The sequence below is a fragment of the Bos taurus genome, chromosome 3 (assembly GCF_002263795.3).
Source record: "Bos taurus isolate L1 Dominette 01449 registration number 42190680 breed Hereford chromosome 3, ARS-UCD2.0, whole genome shotgun sequence".
Lineage (NCBI taxonomy): Eukaryota > Metazoa > Chordata > Mammalia > Artiodactyla > Bovidae > Bos > Bos taurus.
In genome coordinates this window covers 99,611,839-99,618,091 of record NC_037330.1, presented here as the reverse complement: position 1 = coordinate 99,618,091, position 6,253 = coordinate 99,611,839, and positions in this window count along the sequence as shown.

The following is a 6,253-nucleotide window of genomic DNA, read 5'->3' as shown; positions in this document are numbered from 1 at the left end:
CTGCTGGCCGCCCCCTGCAGCCAGGGCTCTTGGGCTCCCCCAGCCCAGCCCCAGGGTCATCCCAACATGGCTCTCAAGGAGCTACCTCATGAGCCCAGGGATCCTGGGGCCTTGGAGTCCTGCCTCCTGCCCCCCCATCTCCCCAAGCTCCAGCCCTCGGTGAAGCCCACACCTGCACCCTCTGCATGGCCCTGCTTGGATCCCACGGAGGCCGAATGGGGAGGAGGTGAGAGGCCAGTGCCCCCAGCTTTCCCCAGTGAGAGGTTCTCGCTGGCCAGACCCCTGCCTCAGGGTCGCCTCCTCCCATCCCCTGCTTCCTCCCCTAGTAAGTTGCTGTGTGGAATGTGAAATATAAATATAAATATATAAAGCTATATTTTCAGGCATCTGCCTGCCCCAGGCCCCCTGCCCCGCTCCAGCTCCATCGCTTCTCCACTGCCTTCCCCCAGCTCTGCCTACAGCTTCTGCTCTCCCTCTGGCCTTCCCTCCTCTCTCTCTGTCTCCGCTTTCCTCCTCCTCCTTTCCCCAGCCTCTGTCTTCCCCTCTCTGGATCTCCCCACCGTGTCTCTTCTTCCTGCCCCTGCTTTCTTTCTTCCGTGCTGGCTGTGTTGATGTAGACCGGTCCCAAATTATGTTTTGTTTGGGGTTATGGCTTTTCAGTTTTAGTCATTTGGCTTCTTCCTGTTCCTCTCCTTTTGCTTCTTCTCAGCCTCCTGGCTCCTCCCCGCCTGCACCCTCTTGAGGCAGCTTCTCCTTCCAGTAGAGGTGATACGGCCCTCGCTGGAGACCCCATAGCCACTGGAGCGGCAGGCAGGAGGAGGCCCTAGTTCCCACCCCTGACCTGGGCCTGCGTCCAGAAAGGCATGTTCTCGGTCTTTTCTAGCTTTGAGATGCCCCCTCCCCATCCCCAGCCCAGATTGAGAAGGAGGGGAGTGAAGGCAGGAGTCAGGCTGGAGCAGACAGTAGAAGGACAGCATCTCTGGCTGTAAAACCTCCAGAACAGGAGCCTGGGGCCAGCATTCATCCAGGGCTGACCACAGGGTTCTAGACCTCTCTCTCTGGTGCGACTTCCGTAGTTGGAGGGAGGCAGTAGGGCACGGGTGCTTTCAGAGAAGTGTCTTCGAGGAATAAGGTCTTCTGCCCCTGAGCCTGAGGTTCTGCAGTTAGTGTCCGTGGCAGGGTGTGACTGAGCCAGGAGGGAGGGTCCTCCACCTCCGGATCACACCATGCGGCAATGCAGAGTCTCAGGGCTTCAGCTGGCATCCTGTCTCAGAGCCCACTGTCGAAGTAAGGGCTTCTGTCCAGTGAGTCGCTGGCATGGAAAGGTGTGTTCCTATTTGTGGCCAGGAACCCAGCTCAGCAAACTCCCTTTCAAAGCAGTATGACCTTGAGTCAGCCCATAGCCTCTGTGCCCACTCCCCACCTGGATTAGAGGGCCTGTAACATCCTATCCTGGAGAAGGCAATGGCAGCCCACTCCAGTACTCTTGCCTGGCAAATCCCATGGACCGAGGAGCCTGGTAGGCTGCAGTCCATGGGGTCACTAAGAGTCGAACACGACTGAGCGATTTCACTTTTACTTTTCACTTTCATGCATTGGAGAAGGAAATGGCAACCCACTCCAGTGTTCTTGCCTGGAGAATCCCAGGGACAGCGGAGCCTGGTGGGCTGCCATCTATGGGATTGCACAGAGTCGGACACGACTGAAGTGACTTAGCAGCAGCAGCAGCAGCAGCAGCAGCAGCAGCAGCAGCAGCAGCAGCAACATCCTATCCAGCTCTAACATTCCACACATCTGTGCTTTCAGCCTTGCAGGGCAGAGGTTTTTAGTTAAACTAACAACCACCACAAAAAGGCTCTCACAAAGCACAGTGTTTAAATTAGAAAATGACTGTTGTACTGCTGTGTAGCAGAAGGTATTGCAGGCACAAGCCTCTCCCTGGGCATGGCCACAGTCTCTGGGCCTCGGTTTTCCCAGTAAGTGTAATGGGTCCCTTTGAGTTGAGACAATCTGGATTTGATCCTGCTTTTCTTGAGTGTTAGTCCAGCCTCTGTGGGCACCCCATCTCCAAACCTTCATGTAGGCTCAGGGCTCAGGGCAAGAGGAGAGAAATGGCTTGCACAGATTCTGGGTCATGATCCCCAGACCCAGCACTTTGTGGCTCACCACTAAGCTTCCTCCCCCTACTTAGAGAAGCTGCATCTGAAAACCAGGGTAAAGATACCTAAGGCTTGACTCCTCTCCCAGTGGGAGGAGGGGGGGGGGGTCTACGAGTAGGACTGGTTTGCAGAGTAGTCGATGCCCATGATCCGTGGGGAGTTCTGGGCCAAGGCAAATGGAGAAGGCTTTGGATGGGGAAAAAGTGAGGGGGATGGTAGCTTGGGCCAGGAAAGCTATTTCAACAAAGCAATGGAGTGAGACTACATGGATGATGGGGAAATGGTGGCTGGCTTCATGAGAGGTGGGGCCAAGGTTCTTGAATCCAGGTTAAAGTCCTCACCTTGATGTGGCAGGGACCAAGGCAGGCAGGTGAAGGTTTCTGAACAGAGGGTTAATTGAACCAGGATTGGGTATCTGGGATTTGGAAGGTAAATCCAGCAGCCACTGGAGATCAGAGGAGAGACCTGGTCAGGGAGACAGGAAGGCAGAGAGAGCAACTCTAGGGACAGGAGAGATTTCTGTTTTATCCTCTGGGATCAGGAAGTTCTATTTCTGAAATGAAAGAGATCTCACCTAGCCCAGGCCTGGGGACTGAAGCTTTTTTCCTGTCCCTGGAGGCAAATGACTATCACTGCACCTTGGAATCCAGTAGCTCTAGACATGCCCACTTCCCCCAAGAAGCCTCCCCAGATTTCCCAAGGAGCAAGTCCACCCCGGAGTCATGTTCTGGCTCAGCCTAGCTTCCCTCAGCGCTTTTTCAAGGCGTCCTCATTCAATCCCGCCAGCCCAGAGAAGGCAAAGAAAGTGTATGTGGTCCCCTTCCCCGGGCAGATCTCAACCTAGTTTAGGGGACGAGCCTCAGTGAACGAAAGCAGTTAGAGAGCAAGAGGGGAGCTTATGTGTAAGCAGCACCTGTACCTCCTATGAGCTTGGGACTGTCCCACCTCACCGGAGACTGAGGCCGAAGCCTCTCCCAGGGCGGCCTGGTCACCTGCAGGCTGAGAGTCAGGCTCTGACTGTCCTTCCCAGGAAGGTCTCGTTCCTCTCCTCTCCCTCCCACTTGAGGCCTCTGTGTTCCGCCTCCTCACCTTCCCAGAGCATGGTCCATGGGCCTGGGTCCCCCACCCCAACTCCGCAGTAGCGGGCTGTACAGACTGCTTTCCAAACCAGCTGTTTTGTGACCTTTTGTGCTTAGAGGTCGTGCCAGCCCGTGGCAAAACCACTGTGTACCGTATTTATTTATTCTGTTAGTTGAGAAAACAAGACTCAAGTGCCCCCTCCCCTGCTCCACCCCCTGCGTAGTGCGGCATGACACTCTGTCCCGTGTACCCCTCCGTTTGTCTGTCTGACTTCCTGTGATGTTGTGACCTGTTCTTTGTCCTACTTGGCTAATAAACAAGAATCTGGCAGCACAGCCCTCAGTCCAGTTCATTTCCAGAGGGGCCCGCGGTGGACTGAGCAGGTGGTTCTGGGCTGTGGCCCGCAGGGGAGGGAGGCAGACCTGCCTCATGATTAGCCACTTCCTCCAGGGCCCTCACCTGTCTGGGGCTAGAGTGCCCTCTGGGGAGATCTCAGGGAGCAGAGGGACAGGGGCAGGGAAGGATTCCATCTCCTCTGCGTTGTTGATCCTCATCCAAGCACCTGTGGTAGGGCAGCGGCGGGTGGGGGGCCAGGGCCACTAGGAGGGTTTCGGGGTGGTCTGGGGAATGGGTCTGTAGGACGGAGCGGACAGAGGTTCTATGGGAACTACAGGAAGGCACACTAGATCTAAAGCCAGGCTGTTCTCCAATGGGATGGGCAGCCTGTGCAGGTAGGGAGCTCTTTAGTCCTTGGAGGTGAGCAAGCAGAGGAGGAAGAAGGATCTGCTGTGGTGGCTGGATGGACTGGAGATTTGTGAAGGTCCTTCTTTTCAAGAAAAAAAACGACTAGCAACTCCCCTACTCAGCCTTCACGGCCCTTCCCCGGAGTGTCGGCACAGGGACCCTGAGCCAGAAGCAGTGTTGCAAGCTCAGGGTTGGGTTTGGGGGTGAGAGTCCCCTCTGGTAGTTTCCTAGGAGGAGAACCCCAGCAGGCCTGAATGGTGTGCAGGAAGCTGCTTGCTGGGCTCTGTGGGGGTGGGGGTGGGGGTGGGGGTGTAGGCGCTTCAGGCCACAGGGACCCACGGGCCCCTGGCCAGCCCCACCCCCTATTTCCCAGGTCACTGCTGGACCCTAGGAGGCACATTCCTCTCTCCCCAGTAGGGCTGAGGATTAGGGCGGGGATCACCCCCTTCACCTTGTCTTCCTACCTCCCTGGGAGGGGCTGGTGGATCAAATGTCTGCCCCAAATCTCCCACGGCCCCTCCCAGGCCCGAGCCTTGCCTGCCCCTACATATCTCCACCCCAGGTACACACCTTCCCTGGAGGGGAGGGTGCCCCTGGACCTCTGCAGTTCAAATCATTCATGCCTCAGCATTTACTGAGCACCTGCTGTATGCCTGGCCCTGTGCTGGGTATATAGAAACAAGTAAGGAAAAGTCCTCTCTCTCAAGACAGTACAAAAGAGGGCGATTTGGGGTTCAAAAAATAGAAAGCTATGGGAGCACAGGGCTCCAGGAAGCAGGGTTCCTGGCTTACTTAGCCCAGGGAGATCAGGAAGGCCCCTTGGGAGGGAGACTTTTGGGCTGAGTCCCATAGGTCCAGTGTTCACCAGGAGAGCAAGAGAGAAGAGAGTCCTGGGAGGCATAGCACCCACAGAGCTGCAGGACCTGTGGCTGGTGAGTCCCAAATTCTAGGGGATCAAGGGCAAGGATGGGGTGGGTGGTGTCAGGAGCTGAGGAGGGAAAGGGAAGCTGGGAGCTTGAACTCAAGCTCCAGGTAGATTAGAAGCTGGGGGAGTGGGGGGGTGGGGATCAGACTTGCATTTAAGGAAATTCTACCCTCCCATACCTTTGCTGAATGGTGGTTCTGGAGGAGGCAGGGAGAACAGAGAGGAGGCCATTGTCACATCCTGATGAGAGGAGAGTGGCATCGGTATGGACTAGGGGAGGAGGGGTGGGAGAAGGGGTCAGACTGATGAGAGATTTAGGAAGTAGAATTACCATGGGGACTACAGGCTTGGGAGGGGTCAGGGGTGCTCGGAGTCTCTGGTTTGGTGCAGGGGGAAACTTGGGCTGGGTTGAGGGGAATGAGCCTGAGCTCAGGCTGGTCTTTGGGGTGTCTTTAATTTGTTCAAGGGAAGATATTGGAATGTACTGGATCAAGGTGCAAGAGAGGGGCCTGTCTATACTGTTTTAGATTTTAATCTATTTAATAAGTACTCACATGGCACTTTCTCTGTGACTGGCACCTCACAGATATTAAGTCACTTAATCCTTATATAACGCCATGTGGTAGGTATTACTGTTATCCCCATTTAATAGATAAAGAAACTGAAGCACAGAGAGGTTAGATAATTTGCCCATGCCCACACAGCTAGTAATGGGCCAACCAAGGTGTGAAAACCCGGCTAATCTCAGAATCCATGCGCTTCACCTTGGCGGTTGTCAACAGAGATGGAGAACAAAGCCACGTCACTAAGTGAGCTCACACAGGGGACGCCGAGCCGAGGATGGGGCCTCAGGGAAACTGACTACAGAGCCAAAAAGATTCTGTTACGGAGCTGGGACAAGCTGCTCTCAGCTGCTGTTGCCTTTGGTCTTCTATTGACTGGGTATCATTAACCGCGTCCGGCCTGCTTCCCAGGAGGCTTGGATGAGACGAAGGGAAGATGAAGAGAGGGTCTGGAGGAGGTTGGGGGGCTGAGTGATCTGTGCCCGGCATGCAGTATGTGCTCAGCAGCCCCACAGCGGGCAAGATGGGAAAGGCAGGGGACTCCCTGGAGCGTCTCCCTGAATCCTTATTTCCTTAGACCTTGGCCGTCTCCCTTCAGTCCAGGGCTCCCCCGGGGGCCTGTGGAAGGGGCACCATCTGAGAGGGTCCCAGAGGATGGACTCTTTAGGGTTGGGCCCACCCACCCCTCCCCCATTTCCCACAGAGCTGCCGGACCTGGAGCCTCCCCCCCACCCATCCCTCATTCCCCTCTCCCTTCTGGGAAAGCCGATTAGGAGGCGGCC